The 16453-nt window shown below is 41.5% G+C and overlaps 1 protein-coding gene across 3 annotated transcripts in view; it reads left to right on the top strand.

Annotated features, from left to right (window-relative positions):
- The window catches only part of FARS2 (phenylalanyl-tRNA synthetase 2, mitochondrial), a 247651-nt gene that overhangs the window by 149821 nt on the left and 81377 nt on the right, over window positions 1-16453 (top strand). The gene's annotated exons all lie outside the window — the stretch shown is intronic.

Genomic DNA, 16453 nt, shown 5'->3' with positions numbered 1-16453 from the left:
GTTATTCATTTATTATGTTTACTTTCTAATAGTGCATCTATTAAAGGCAAATACGCAACCATTAGTATGTAAATTTAACTTGGATGTCTGAACAAATGAGGTACAGCCTCAACTGTGATTTATTGTCTAATTAGTTTTACTGTAATTGAAGATCTATAATGTGTGTGTATAGCATGTGAAGGTACAACAGAGAATAGATTATGGTGTAGCATAAACATTTTATTGGCATGACTTTGGGAAGGTTGAATTTCTTACCAGTGACTTATGCAGATCACCTTAAATGAACGTCAATAAAACCTTTACAGTGCTGTATATCATCTCAGGTTTGTCTGTATACTCTGCAGAACATTGTGAAACTCCTGTTTTTTAGTGTTGGATAGCCATGGAAAGAAGGCAAAAATATGTTCTTCATTGTGGAGATGCTGCACTAAGCTGCACGATTGGATTAGAAGTCACTTGATCATCAAGTCTTCTCTCATCAGGATGTTATATCTCGTATCGTTTGTAGCCAGTGCTGGTATTGAAGCTCTAGGAACCTGAGCCCTCTGGCCCCAGTCAGGCAAAGTACTGAAGCACATGCTGAGCTTTAAACTTGCGAGTAGTCCCATTTAAATCAATGGGATAGTTCCTGTGCTCAGTCAAACGTAACCTAAATGCTGGAATAGTTTCAGGTCAGAGATCTCTGTACTTCCTGGGATCCAACTGAGAGTGATCAGCGCCTTGCAGGGCTGAAGCAGAGGAAACTTTCAAAATGGCTGTTACAAGCAGTAAGAGTTTAATCTGACAAAACAAAAACTTAATTTGCAAAATCTTTGATCCAAGCCAGTTCTACTGATCAACACTTAGGTAAAGAAAGTCAACAAGCAAGCATCTGCAGAGTAAACAGGACTTGAATTCCCATTCTCAACTAAAGACAATTGGCAGAAAACACAGGAAGGAAAGAAGAAAATAGGGGCTCAGAAATGAGGAGAGAGTGTATGGACAGTCACATGAGATTGGATACAAGAAAAAACAAACCACTGAGATAAGACAAAGTAAGAGGAAGGTAGAAGAGAGAAGAGCCGTACCTTGGGCATTGGGGGCAATATGAAAAAGTCTGGGGACAAACAGAGAAAGTTTAAACAAGATGGGGGGGTGAGGGGCAGGAAGAGGAGAAAGACACAGAAAAGGAGAGTAGGTTTAAGGCAAAAAACTGTTGAGACTGATGCAAAAGTCTTTTTCTAAATCAATCAGAAAGTCTTCCCAGACTTTGTACTGTACACATCTGTTGTTGATCTCCTTTTGAAAAATCAAGAACTATGAGTGACCATAAAAATTATGACCACAAGCCATTAAAGCAATTCTGTACTTTAAAGTATTATCATCAGTCTCAGGGTGGGGGGTGGTGTTGAAAGCAAGGAATGTGTTGTCTGAGAGTAATGATTAAAACATTTATAGCAGCTCTCCAAAACTCAGGCATACCTCAAAAACTGAAGAGGAGTGATGAAAACTGGTACATCCAATGCTATCCTATCCTAATTTAGTTTTGTGAACTTTTAAGCCCAGGTCTAAAAAATAAGCAGCTTACATACCAGTGAACTGCAAATGAATAACATAGTGGCTTTTCCATCATATGATATAGTAAACAGATGCTCAGACACACGTGCAGTTTCACTGGAGCACAACTGGACCTGTGTGCTCAGCCTTTCAAGGTAATGAATTTTCCAAACACATTCAGTGCTTTCTTTCTCTGGCTATTCTTAGCTTTTTATTTCCCCAAGTAAAACCTGAGTGAAGATACTTACCACAGCTACTGGTTCTATAGACTGTCTGTCTGTCATTTAAAAAAGAGGTTGTGTCTGACACTGTACAGAAGTGCAGATATGGGAAGGTGTTGAAGAGTGTTACCTGTATTAGTTCAGTGTGCTAGGAACAGCAATACGGGAATCAAAGGAATGCCCTGTCTTTATCTTCCTACCACATCTTTACCTTGGCTTTGAGTCATCTTCATGGTCTTAGGATCTAAGGCTAATCCAGGTTGGAAGGGACCTCAGGAGATCTCTAGGTCCACCTCCTCCTCAAAGTAGGGTCAGCCCTGAGGTCAGGCCAGGTTGCTCAGGACATTATCCAGTTGGATCTTGGAAACCTCTGAAGATGGAAACTGCACAAGCTTTTTAGGCAACCTATTCCACTGCTTGACTGTCCTCATGGTGAAAAAACTTTTTCTTATATCCATTCTGAAATTATCTTGTTTTGACTTAGATCCGTTGTCTCTCATCCTCCCACCACGCATGGGAGTGAAAAGCCTGGGTCTGTCTTGTTCATGCTCTCCTTATATGTACTTGCAGGTTGCTGTTAGGTTCCCCTGAAGCTGTCACTTGTCCAGGCTGAACAAACCCAGTTCCTTCAGCCTTTTCTCACAGGGCAAGTGTTTCAGTCCCCTGATCTTCTTGACGGCCCATTGCTGAAATTGCTCCAGTTTGTCAATGTCTTTCCTGTATTGGGTGGGCCAAAACTGGATGCAGTACTCTAGATGCGGTCTAACGAGCACTGAGTAAAGAGAGAGAATCACTCCCCTCGATCTGCTGGCTGTGCCCCTGTTGATACAGCCCAGGATGCTCTTGGTCTTCTTTGCTGCCAGGGCACACTCATGCCCAGTTGCTGTCCACCAGGAGCCCCCAGGTCCTTCTCAGCAGAGGCGAGTTCTTCTCTTTGCATGTTTTCTTTCAGAAGACAAGCCCTTCTGTGGCTTGTCAAGGAGATGTTGCTTTTCTTCACTGTCAAAGCTCTTCATAGCCTGTTCTCATCTAGTAGCTCTTAGTCCTTATGCAGAAACCGATGCCTGCATCAAACTGGAGAGTGATTTCAACATTTCTTCCCACTTGTTAAATGCCCATGTGAGCATTTTGGGTTTTCTGTGATATTGCTTCTCACAGTGGGGAGGAGCTCTCTGTGATAGCCACTTTCCTGTTCTCTTTCAAACCTCTCCTTCACAAACTCCCGGTTTCTTGCAATGCCTACCAGAACAGCTGGCAGCAGATGTCTGAGGTGGTGAAGAGCTGAGAGACCTGTCTGTCATTTTTGTGAGTTTCATTTCATCGTTCCAGTGGACTCTGCCTCCAGCCTTCATCTGCTTGTTGTCATTTGTCATACAGTTAGCACATCAGCTTTTAGGGACAGGAACCATCACTGGACTCCACATTTTGATTCTGGATTTGTGAAACACTTAGTGTGCCAGAACTCAGGCCCATGACTAAGGCTGCACTGAGAGGATATTACTGAAAGTCTTGGTAAAAATAACCACTGATGGAGGATGTGGTTCCCAGCAATCCAGCTGCTACCCTTTGAGCTAATACCAATGATGCAGGTTTTCACGCATACCCTGTTTCCATCCCTCCGCCCACCCACTGCAATTTAGTCTTACTGATAGCCTCCCATTGAACCTGGACAAATCAGCAATAGTTTAATTCCTTTCTGCTTGTACTTGGAAAAATGTCAATAGCCCTTTGTACTTAGATTAGTTAGTGATATTTATCTTACGTAATATCTCCATCTGTTGTCTGCTGGAGCACCAAAGGGAGAAGCAAATCCATGTCATCAGTCTAGCAGCCACCTTGATAATAGTCAGATGTACAGAGAAGCCTATGATATTCATTAGCAAAAACATAGCTCTTTTCCTCTCCGTCACCTATGTTCCTTGAAAATACTTTAGGTAATTCTAGGTTGTTTTCACAGTCTTAGAATATTTGAAAACTCTCATGTTCGCCTCCGTTAAGTCGTCACATGCCAATAGCAGATTTGGTCTTCCTGGTGGTGACTTGAAGCAAAATAGCTGGTTTGAGCTGTTCTTTCTTGATGTTACGAGTTTTCTGGTTTGCACACAACTGTCCCAGTTGGAATTTGTTTAGAGTGGGTGGAGTACATGTGTATATGTATATATATATGTACAAAGAGCAAAATAATTCATCCTTTCAGTTTTCTATGCTAACACAGTTGAATCACCAATAGAGTTTTTATGACATGGCAGGTAATTCTAAAAACTGGGTGTACTTACGTGTTTCCTCAAATTCTCAGCTATGTGGGAGGTCCAAGGCTTTACTAACAAACCGAGAGAGTGCCGGGGGTGTTTTGGAAGCTTGCAATGTGAAATACCAGTGTGTCGACCTGGAAGATGTCCTCTCTTTTGATTGCAGGTCCAGTCAGAGACAGCAGTTGAAACTTCTCTCTGTTTGAAGGATTTTGGTGGTTTTGTGACTGCTCTGTACCACTTGTTCCCAGAGCCTTGGTTCTCACAGTATCAGGATGAGAAGCATAACTTTTGGTTCTTTCCCATGTACCCATGTTCCTATGTACTGTTCTGCTCTGCTGTTCCAGTTGTACTGCAGCAGCTACTTACGTGGTTACACTGTGAGGTGGATCAGGGACCCTTTTTCCTCTGCAGTTCCTTAAAGCCATATCAGTTCCCTGATCCACTTCTCAGTGTTGCCCCATGCCCTCAGCACAGCTGAGGGGACAGCACTTTTCTTTTTGGAGGCAGGATAAAACCAGAAGTGACTGGGGAAAGATGGGAGGGAAAAAAAACCTGTAAGGTGGGTTTGCCACTGGATAGTGTGCCACAGCACTGTGGCCTGCATGCATAAGCAGCACAAGGGAAAGGTCATGGATCAGTGAGGGAAGTGAGCAGCCTGGGTGGAAAGAGGAGCCTTTGCTAGCTGGGAGTCTTCTGCCTTTTCTTTCCTTGTACCTTGGACATCCAGAACCTCAGTCCTGGAGGAAAGGAGGAGTCCAGAAGTTATTGAAAGAAAAGTCAAGGACTAGAGAAGAAAGGACAGAGTAACTTGGATGAAGACATACAGCTGTTCTGGTTGAAAGTTTTTTGTCACCTAGATTCCAATGGTGGCATCCCAAGTGGAAACACAACTGTGCAACGTTCACAAGATCCAAAGGCCACTGACTGTGTGGATTTCAAATTGGGCTCTCCGTATCCTCCCAAACAGGTGTTTGCCATTGTCCTTCCATGCAATTAATGTAAAAATACTTTCACATAAAAACAGGAGTGTTACCTGTTCAAAAACAAATGACTGAGTCAAGATCATGTGGTTTTTTTCTGCCTCTCTGTAGTCTGGAAGGTTAGAACAAAATGGCAGAAACCCAGCCTCTCACAAGACTTCAAGAGTGGTAACATTCACAGTGTATCCCATGAAAGGCTTTGGCACAAGCAAAAGAAAAAAATAGTGCCTCAAGAATGTCCATCTCGGGTGTGGCTGAATTTAGAGCATGTTGTTAGTTTAGAGGATGATGGGTGAATATAGAGATATTGAGAATGTGGTATACCCAGCAGCTGTGTCATCAATACAAGTGAAAGAGATTCACAGCAACTGGGAACAGACCTCCAGGGACTTCCTTCCAATTTGTTTTTAAACAGAAAGGAGCAACTGTAGCCTTGACTGAATTTTGAGCTCACCCCAACATGATGTAAATAAAAAATGAATTTCCAGGTACGAACGCTGCTGCAATGCACAGTTAGTGTCAGTAGAATCATTTTGCTGCTGATGTCTTTTTTTTTTGTAGGCAAAAGCCAATGCAACCCAGTCAAAGTACACCTGATACTATTTAAATGATTACTTAGCAAAAAGTGCAATAAGCTTCAAAAAGCATGTGTTACTGTGGTTTGCTCTGATCTCTAAACCTCATATATTTGCAGTTTGACTGGTTGAGGCTCTTTAAAACAAATAGCTCACAAATGAGTAATTCTGCTGCTGAATACATCAACCAATCTTTATTGCATCCCAAATGATGAAGTATAATGGTTATACAAAGTGCTTAAATAAGCCATGGAGCAATTTCCAGCAGTGATGTATATGCTGAAACCCACATTAAATTAATATTAGGTGAAGGAGTAAACCTGGAAATCTAAAATAACAATAGATTTCGTATTGGTTATGTGAAGCTATGAGAACCAGCTGCTGGTGGTTTCAGCAGGAATCCACAGATGTTCAGAGCTTTCAGTCTTACTGTCTACAAAAGTATGTAGCTAGTAAGGAGGGTAACCCTTACACTTTTGCCTATATTTTTCCAGTATTGGTTTAATTACAGTGTGGTGAATACAATTCGGGCTAGGAGGACAGCACAGTAACTATCGTGACTTTAGTCTTTGGCCCTGACCTGAGAAGTGATTCAGTTTCCCTACTCAATAATTCTGTTTTCCATGCTGTTTACAGTTGTAGTTGTCTTGTACCTCCTGCCTCAGCATGTCTTCTCCAATACTATCCTAGGGTGGAAAGTTCTTCACGACAGGGGCTCTTGTTTTGTGCTCCATCTACCTAATGGGACCCTGGTTTCTGACTGGCAGTCCTAGGTAGTTATCACAATCTGAATATCTGCATGCCTGCAGCAGGGTTACATACATCTTTGTGAGTGTACATTATGCATTTGATGTAAGAATAAACTCCTGCTTAAAATGTGCCTAAGCACTTATGCTATGCAAGTGTGTGTCTTCAGAGATACAGGTATGTATTGGTATGCATACACAACCACAGAAATATAAAGTGGGAGAAGAGCGATCTTGAAACCGATAGGAAATACACTCTAATTCTTTTTACCAGTTTTGGATAAAAGGATGGGTTTTGTCATAGGTAGGTTTACTTGATAGCTGTTTTAACATTTGTGCCAATGTTTTACGCGCAAAAGATACATCTTGCAAAGAGCTTTTGATAAAGTGGTCTCTAAAATCATGCCTAAACCCCTACAGTCATCATCTGCATCATGATTAGCCATTGGAGCTCAGCTGTAGAGTGTCCCTAGGAAATGAGGGCTGGGGAGAACAGTCTGGGTGCATGTGTGCATATGTGTGAACAGGAGCACCTTTTGAAGTATGTGGTGTTAATAAAAAAACCCTGATTTTCAGTTACTAGTTCTCTGATCAGAATATGAATTAGGCTACAGAGAATAGCCAAACAACAGAAGGCACAGTTGGGAAGAACCGTATTATTCTTATCATACCAGTCCTCAATTTCCTTCATCTTGCTAGTGTGAGAAACACATGGGCCATAGTAGTGACAGCCTAAAACAAAATGTGACAAGTAAGTGATGCTTTGGGGTGCATATGCGGCAGAGGATTTGTTTTTGCAATTTTCTAAAAATTAGTAATGCGAAGAAATCACCTCTTTTGAGACTTGCTTGCATCCTCCTGCTGCTGCACACATGTTAAATCCAGTTCGCATAATTATTCCCACATGTAACCCGTTCTCCTAAATCAGCTATAGTAAACCCATTTTCTGATTCTTGTAAAATAAGGAAAGGTGTTAAAGAAATACCTGTTCTCTACAAGGATTCTGCTTGTAGAGATTTAAATGTTCTTTACATTTTGTCACTGCATACTTAAATGCTTAGTGTGCTTTTTGTGCTTGGTCTGTTCTTGGCTTATGGCTTCTCTGTAGTTTTCTGTTTCTAAGTGTTGTTACTCTTTAACAAGACTATAGCTTTAGGAATGCTCAGGGTCTGCCTGAAAAGAAAAATTAAAGGCTTTTCTCCCTCTTCTGAGTATTGGACAAGTAAGTAGAGCCTTTCATTTCTGTTTCTCTCTAGCTTACCTACTGTTCTTTAAAGTTAGATACTGTTTCTAGCTTGCTACACTACCCTGGTGTTTCATTATTGGTTTTGAACTTTGGAGGTTGTGATTTGTATGAATTTAGTACTTAAGGGGGAAAAAAGTGAAGTTGACTACACTGGAAACTGAAGTTCTGGATTTTGCCAAGAGTCATTGCAATTCAGGCAGTTTCCCCAAGTGAAGCAGGAAACACAGCTATTTTAGTGGCACTGGAAATCATGAAGAATATTTCAAAACCATCAGTAATCTGCTCAGGTAAATTGCTGTATGTGGCAGTTGGGATCTTTTAATTTCCTAGGGAGTACAGAGTTTTATGATGCAGTATCTACAGTAGCATTTCCCAGATGATACAGATTAACTCATAAGTCTGAGAAGTGTAGAAAGATTAGGACATTCCTTTGTAGCATAGCAATGTCCAGGGCATTATGTGAAGTTGTACCTGGCCAAGCAATACAAAGCATCGTTGCCATTGTCTTGGAAATCTCTATGCTTTTGAGGAGGGAGAGAGAAAAAAAAATACAGCTTGTTAGGCAGGAAGAAGGACTTTTTCAGGTGTTCTGTGTGCCTGTAAGATTTGTGATGCCAGCTTATTTTGGTGTAAGTCATATTCAGTTGTTCTGGAGATTCTGCTATTTAAACAATAACTCTCTGGAATGGTGGATTTAATGAGCAGAAAAGGAAATATAATCAACAGTGCTTTATATGAGATTTTTCATCTAAGCTGAAATAAAATGTTGGGTGCAATTTGTTTCCATTGTTATGCTATGTATTTGGAAGAAATACATCTTCATATTGCTGCAGTCTCTTTCCAAATACTTGCATTCTTTATTTAGATATAAATCTTTTCTATGAATTGTTGATGTGTGCAATATTTTACCCCACTGAGCTATTTATCTCAGCATTATTATTAAGCATAATGAGAAAAAACATACAAACCAAATGATCAGAAAAGAGGAAACCTGACTTCTGAGCATGCCAAACACTGAATGCCTGCAGCAACCAATGCCTTCTGCAGGAATTGCAGGTGCTCAGCACTGCTGAAGAAATTCTTAGTATCTGCTGAGAAGTTGGGTTTCTGCTCTTATACCAGTTTATCGCCTGTTCCTTGCTGGTGTGGTAGATATTTTTTAGAAAAGTGCAGATTTGGTACATACAATCTTTATTCATTGATGGTTTGTTTTCCAAGGTCTGTGTCTTCTCTGCCCTTTTTACTCCTGCTACAAAAAATCTGATAGAGTGATTCTGCCTGTGGGGTGGGAGATTTGGGTAGGAAGGACAGACAGAGTATGGACAGCCTGTGCAAAAGGCAGACCTAAGTGTTGATTATTAGGTTTGGTGTGAGAATCCACTTTAACATTTTGGTGATTCCGAATCACTGGATTTCTTCCCCAGGACACAAGCTTGCTCATCTTCTATAGACAACATAATAAATAGATCGTCCTATCTGTTCCCCTTTGTGTCACAACCGTTCTCTGTTAACAACTGCTCAAATGGAAAAGTGATACCAGAAAAAGCATTTCTTGGCTTTTAGTTGTTTTGCAGTGATATATGTGCATTTGAAGTGGGAGAAGATTAGCACTGTGAAACCAGTAGGCCATCAACTGGGAGCTGGGGAAGAAGCATGAGGAGAATGCATATTTTTCCACAGTAGACCTGGAACTAGGAGTTCCTACATGTTCCACATGTAGGAACATGCCAGGCTAATCTCTTCTTCACACTGGTGCTTTCAAAAGGGGGTTGTAAGAAGCTGAGATGTGGGAGTGAGTAGTAGAGAGACATCCCTTTTGGTGGTTCTCTGTGTGAGTCCTATCTGTTCTATGGGCATGAGAAATTATTTTTGACTAGTCAAGCACAGAGCAGAGAGTCCATCACTGGTATTTAGGAACTGTTTATATTTATCTTTTGGTGGTCTTTATAATCAGATCACAAGTGGCAATGCATATCCAAACGCCCAAGTGCATGGGTATCTGGAAATATCTCTCTGCTGTGTACACTGCAACAACCCTGCTTTTAATAGGATTAGGTCAATCCTTTCATTTTTGTATGTCTTTCCTGCACTTTTTCAATTCCTTACTAATCATATAAAAATAACCTTTTCAGTGGCAATAGAAGTGATCCTTTTGTGTCTGGAAAGCATCTCAAAAGCCATGCATTGTTTCTCAGTTTTTTGACCACAGGTCAGTTTAAAAGATATATTTGCACTTAGAGAAGTGTATTGTGACTTTAAACTTGGAGCATTGTCCATGACAGATTTAAATAAGCTCGACTTTAAAATAAAATGCTTGCAATATAAAATAATGTTGTGCATAACAACACAGTGTCCCTTTCTGACGGGACCTCAGAGGCTTAATAACTAGCATTACTTTTGGTTGGATGAACATGTTTAACGACAAGCTTGCTTCTTACTCATTCTGCCACAGCACTAGTCCTCTTGTGCATTCTTCCTGGTGCTTGGAAAAGGTGGAGCAGCTAATCTAGGAAGTTTAATCTTTTCATTGGCTCTTACCCATCTTAATTTTTCAGTGTCATATTAGGTATCGACTTTCCTTTGTCAGGCAGGCTTTTCTATAATAAGCTGTAACTTCTAGCATGCAAGAAAGGTCATATTTGTTCTTGTGCATGTGCACGTGTGTGTGCATTTGTGATGAGTTTTGCGGGTTTTTTTCTATTCAAAGGTGCTTCACTAGCATTGGAAAAGGTGACTAAATGAGATGATACGAAGAGCTACCTGGTGACCACTTAGGCAGAATATAAGCAATTAAACTCTTTCTTGATTTGCACCTTCAGGGAACCTGTAATATGGCTCAAGAGAGAAACTTTTATCTTCAACAAGACCCCACAGGGCTTAGCTTAGGTGGGAAGAGGACAGAGCTTGGATGGTTGCATGTACCGCACAGCAGAGGGGGATCTGGTCCACTGATTTGGCCAGGCACAAAGCTGCAGCCCCTGCTAAGGGGCTGCAGCTGCTTCATCCCACATTGAAGGCTGAGACTTACCTAGAAAGACAGTCTGTGCCCCATGGCACCTCCCTGCTCAACCAGGACCTAGAATGGGTGTTTCACCTTTGAGAACAGTTTAATTTACTGTCTTGCTTGATAACGTTGGGTTTTTTCCTTATATTTTCCACAAGGTACTTCCTCTGTTTCCATAATTCCATGATTGTTTTTCCCCAGGGATGTGGGAGGTAAAGGCAAAGAGAGTGCTTTGCCAAGAATGAGGAACAGCAATGACTTGTAATCCAATGCTGTTTTAATTGTGCAGGCTGCTACTGACAAACAAGCTGGTCTTTCTGCCAAATGTATGATTTTTTTCAAGGTATTGATCTCTAGAGGGGAGTCTGTTATCCCTCTCCCTTTTTCACCCCCATGAAGGGCTGTGAACTTCTGGAAACTGGGATATTATTTGATTGATTCAACCTGCGGGTGTGTGTTGGCAAGTCCAGTGAGCTGCTGTATCTGTAGGCAAATATTCCGTGTGGCCGGTGGTAGCTTTTGCTTGGGTTCTTGTCTCATACGAAAGAGCAGGGTCGAACCAGGGCTCCTAAACACAGCTTAGAAATCAAACATTTCAGTCAACCATGACAAATTAAAACCTTTAGGAATGGAAAGGAGCCAGGCTGGTTAGAAAGTAAAAAGGGAGGAAAATGGGGATGGCTGTGGGAATGTTTGGACACTCCGTCCCCTTCCCCCAGCCCTATAGCCCCTAGAAGACTTGATTGCATAGTATTGCTGCCATGCCTAAGAAGAGTTGTATCTAAGGTGGTGTACACCCAGTTCTCTTCAGTAGCTCAACATCTTTATGCTGTCCTTCATACTTGCTTTAAGATGAGAAATCACTAAACTGGAAGAAGAAAGGAGATTTGGTTTGGTAATATTGTAATTACTAGAATGCCATGAAAGAAGCAATTTTCTTAAAGAGAAAAGACCTGTTATGCTATACCTAACCATCCAGCTCAAGTATGCTGTCTCCCATGATGGCAAACAGCAAGTGCTTGGAGAACAGCAGAACAGCAGAGCGCGTATGAAAACAGTGTGGTCTTTCTCTACTTTTACTGATCCTGCTTAAAGCCGTGAGAGAGCTGCTGAACCAAAAATGCAGTTGGCTCGCTCTGTTTAATAGTGACTAGAGGATCTGTCCACCGTGAATTTGTTTATTCCCTTTTGGTTCCATGTAACAGGTCCTTCGTTATGGTATGCACAGTGTGGTTTGAAGCCATTTGGGACACTCAAAGGCACTGACATGATATTCAAATCAAGGACAGAGCATTCTCACCGATGCACAAAGAAAACCTCTTCCACTCAAAATGGCCCATGTACAAGCAGAGTGCCTGAAATTCAGGGAGCACATGATGTTCCCCCATAGACACATGGTGTTCCCCGTACCTGTATGTGAGCTTGCAGAGGTGAAGAGCTCTGTTGGGAAGAGCAGACTGTCATCCAAAAAGGGCTGACCATACCTGTGTGTACATTCCCTGTGAAGCTTGGAGCACCACTGGAGGCTAACGCCCTTCTGCCGTTCCCTGCAGGGGGACAGAGCAGTCCATCAATCCCAAACTGGTCCATTTGGTTTGGTTTTAAGGGCTTAATCCCAGAACACATCTGTATATCTGCTTATCAGACTTTATAGAAGTTCTCTGTTGAAATTTCTCCATTTCCTCCTTTGGATAGGGGAGTGTGTGTGTGTTTACACATAAATGTGTATGTGTGTGTGTGTATACACGTATGAATATATAGAATTTACTTTATATAACTAAGAAAAACATTGATTTGGTGAAGGGAAGGGTAGAAAACTCATCATAATGGAATGATTGTGACTGCGAATTTTAAGCCATGACAGCCAAGAAATTCAAAATTATGTTTCCTGCAGCAACCGTAATTTCTCTACGCTGGTCATAAATACGAAAGTGTAAATCTAGGAGCATACACACTAATACAGGAAACTTCATTATGTGCAAGGGGGCTAAGTTACAGTTGTAAATTTGCAAATTTGAATTTCATGCCTGTTACGTGTTTAAATTTCCTATGATAACACTGAATTAATGTAGTTTCACCATGGAATATATTAAGAAAGGACTATATATTAATTACAGGACTGTAGCTTTCATTTCAATGAGAATATGACATTGCATTAAAACTGTATAGTTTATGTGCATATTTCCCCAAAACATGGGCAATGCAGGACTGTTAAAGCTTGACAGCCGCGATGCTGCTAAGTCTCATATTTTTCTGATTTAGACTGGTGATGGCAGTAAAGCATGGCTGGCTTTTTAATAGTTTGGCTGCTGTGGAGTTGCTAACCCAGTTTTTGGTACGTGTCATCGTTAACCTTGCATTTGTGTCGCTGCTGTCAAAATACAAGTACAGCTTTTTCCTCCGCCGTGTTTGTCGCTCGTTCATTGTGTCCCCCTGTCTGCAGCTGGCAGCAGGGAGGGAACCAAGTGAACAGCCACAGCACAAAACTTCTTCTGTCCCCTCAGCATGTTGCACTCAGGGTTACTGCATCTGGGAAAATGCTGGTTTGGTTTTTTTTCCTAATGCCAAATATTTGTGGAAAGTGCTGAGATTCATCCTGGTTTTCGGGACTCTGGGCTAAAGACGCTCTGTGGCCTTGTGCCGGCTTATTTGCTGGCACTGGCTGTGCATTATCCCCAGCTGTTTTTCCTCCAGAGGTGGGGGCTTCTGCCATGTATTGTGTTTTCTCTCCTGTGCTGCTGTGAGGTATCTGGATCCAGGCTAGCTGATGTCTCTGTTTGTCTGCACACAGCAAAGGAACTACTCTTACAGTGACCACTTGATTCCTGCTGCCAAAGTGTCCAGAGTAGTGCACTGGTGTGGCAATGTACGCAGAGCCCAAGTATTTGCTATTTTATGCTGACAGATGAGTTCTGGTGGATCCTGTTGCTGCTTAAGACGGCTGTCCCCCAATACCTCAAGCTGCTGCAATACTTCATCCAGCACATATTAGCATAAACCACTGAGAGAGGCAATTTTCAGCTGGCTACAGTGGGCTGTGAACTGCAACAGTGGAGGAACAGGCACGTGTTCGTTTTATCAGCCGCTGCAAGGGCAGTAATGTCGGACAGACAGGTAGAGCAGAGGGCTGGGGATGAGGAATGCCCTAAACTATCACAAACCATGCAGAAGAGTCACAGCCCTGAGTTTTCGGTGATGCACTCCTCAGGTACATCTAGGCACAGGCGAGGCAGGCTGGCAGAGCAGGGTACAGCACTGGTGTCCAGCTACTCATTTCTATACAAAAATTAGCATCCTGAGAGGGAAAAGCTTGCAGTTTTAGTAAGTACTTGGCTTATTTATTACCCACAGAAGGAAGTGTGACTAATGACTAGTAAACATGGATCATTGAGGGTGGATCATCATAAGCTTCCATTTTATTATTAAAAAAAAAAAGATAGTAATTCAGTACTCCTAAATTTTCACCTTGGGTGATGGAAAATGCAATGTCATTATTTGCAATATTCCCTACAACGTGGGCTCAGTGGAGTCCTGTAGGTAGTGTAATTACTGGGAAAGCACTCTTGTTTTCCAAGGCTGTTGAGAAATGTCAAAGATAGTGCACTGCAGTGTTTGAAATGGAAACTAAACAGAACATTTAAAGTAGTGCCGTGGTGACAACGCTCTGATGGGACCAAAGAAGCGGTGCAGAGTTGTCTGTGCATCAGCAGCACTGTCCGCCAGGCCTGGCCAGCGCCTCGCAGCAGTGCTCTGCAGGTGCCATCAGTTCTACCTTTTTCTAAACCTCTTTTCAGTTCCTCAAAAACCTAAGGGGGATGGTCAGGCAGTGGAAGGAGGGACGACGGAGCTTCAAGGCTTGGACAGCATACTAGGAGTCAGCCAACACACAGGCAGTGGAGCCAGCCAGTGTCCTGCTAACTTCTCCAAGCATTGTGCTGGAGCACACCTAGGTCGTGAAGAGGATGTAGCTGGAAGTGGTGGCTGGAGGAGACAGCAGAGCAGAAAATGTAGTGGGAAGAACACCTTGCTCTCAAGGGGAGCCTCTAAAATGTCTGTAAATTCATAAGGAAGCAGTCTTTGGGGCTGCCTTTTGCCTTGAACCTGCAAAGGGATCAAAGTCAATGGGCTTTAGACCACTCTGTTGTTAAAGGGCAGGAGAGTTTAGAAAGGAGGACAGTGATGGCAACGGGATCTGTTGGACCACAGTATGTATTTGCTGGGGTGCCTGAATACAAACTTAGTAACTTCATTTTGACCTGCCAGTTGGAGACTCTTGTCCTATCCTCTTCACGTTTTAGGTGTAGCTAATAAACAATTATGTAGCTCGTGTAGCTCTACAACAAACAGATCAATATGTTTGCGAACTAGGAATTTTATCCTTATACTAACTTTAGTGTTGATATAATACTTACTGCAATGATATTGACTGCAGCCAGGTGGTGAAGGGACAGTATAATACAGGATTATTGCTTTGCCTTTTACCATAAAAGATTTTTCTGCATTATAAGGCTCTGATAAAATGTTAGTACATAATAATAAAAAAGTTACGCTTACTGTTTTAAGCATTTGTCCTTCCAGTCTTTGTAACACACACAAGCATACACACATGCTTGCACACACAAAATGACAATAATTCTGTATCTAGGCTAGTAACACCATGGATAGAGTCAAAGAAGCAGTTTTCTTACAGCATTGATAATCCAGGAGGGCCAGACCCTACAGTTTATTACATCTTCGAGTAACTTTGCTCACATGGAATTTGATAATACTGATAATGTGAGTCAGACTGTTCCAGGTACATTTGCAAGATCTGACTACATTGGGTTCTCGTGTACATCTCATTTTAAGTGGGAAAAAGAGTGCTGTTTTCATGTGCCTGACAAAATCCTGCTTCTTTTGAATTTGATAGCAAATACTCACTCACTATGAATTGTGGGTATTCTGCTCCTTTTGGGGTTTCGGATATTACTGAGTTACTTGAACATGTAATTATTTTTCTTTAGTGTTCCTGTACCTGTGGGAATGAAAGTAGGCAGCTGCCCAAATGGAGTGGTCATGCTTAGGCTCATGAGCCACACTGTCTGGTTGAATAATTAAATGTCCTGAAGCTGGGAGTTCAGTGAGTTTTGGATTAGTCCCCGCAAGCTTTGAAGTGTGTTCAGTAGGTTGCTGAAATATAGCAGTGGTAAATATAGTGATAGGTAGGGGTATGGTGAGAATATAGAGGTCTGCTGCAGGATTCTATCTTTATTTACACTAACACATGTATCGGGTTGTTGACTGAGGAGTATCTCCAGCATTTGCAGCTGTGACTTTTGTATAGCAGAGGAGATGTTTACATTTCATTCATTAGTGTTTTATCCAAAGCTCTTGTGTGACGGATTTATTGTGCAAGTTTTTTTTTAATTTGGTGTACAGGATATGAATTCATTTGACAAGTTTATTCCTTTAACAAGTTGGATAATCATTTGTGGTTCACATTTTTATTCACTGGGGGGTTATTAATTTAACTTGCACTGTATTCCTTATCAGATATTTATTGACTGGTTTACACTGTACAGAACAGGATTTGAGTAAATCAGCATGCTGTAAATTTGCTTTTTTAACAGGTTTATTGCTTTAGCCAGGTATTCACTTAGGATTTCACTGCTCCATCATAAAACATTCCCAGGCATGGAATACATTTTTGAGTGAGATAATATACTGTGTCAACCAAGGTGTACACATCGGCTGTCATATACATATAAGCAAAATAAGAAAAGATATTTTCTCCTGCAGACCCCAACAATCTTGTGCAAAACTGCTTATTTCAACTGCAGTACATTAATGGAAGACTGAAGTAAAATATTGCATGACCTAGAGGGCATGAAAGAAGAGCATTAACATTTTCTTT

This window comes from Mycteria americana, chromosome 2 (assembly GCF_035582795.1).
Source record: "Mycteria americana isolate JAX WOST 10 ecotype Jacksonville Zoo and Gardens chromosome 2, USCA_MyAme_1.0, whole genome shotgun sequence".
In the NCBI taxonomy this organism is placed as follows: Eukaryota; Metazoa; Chordata; class Aves; order Ciconiiformes; family Ciconiidae; genus Mycteria; species Mycteria americana.
Note: the sequence above shows the minus strand (reverse complement) of the source record. Positions and strands in the feature narration are given on the sequence as shown.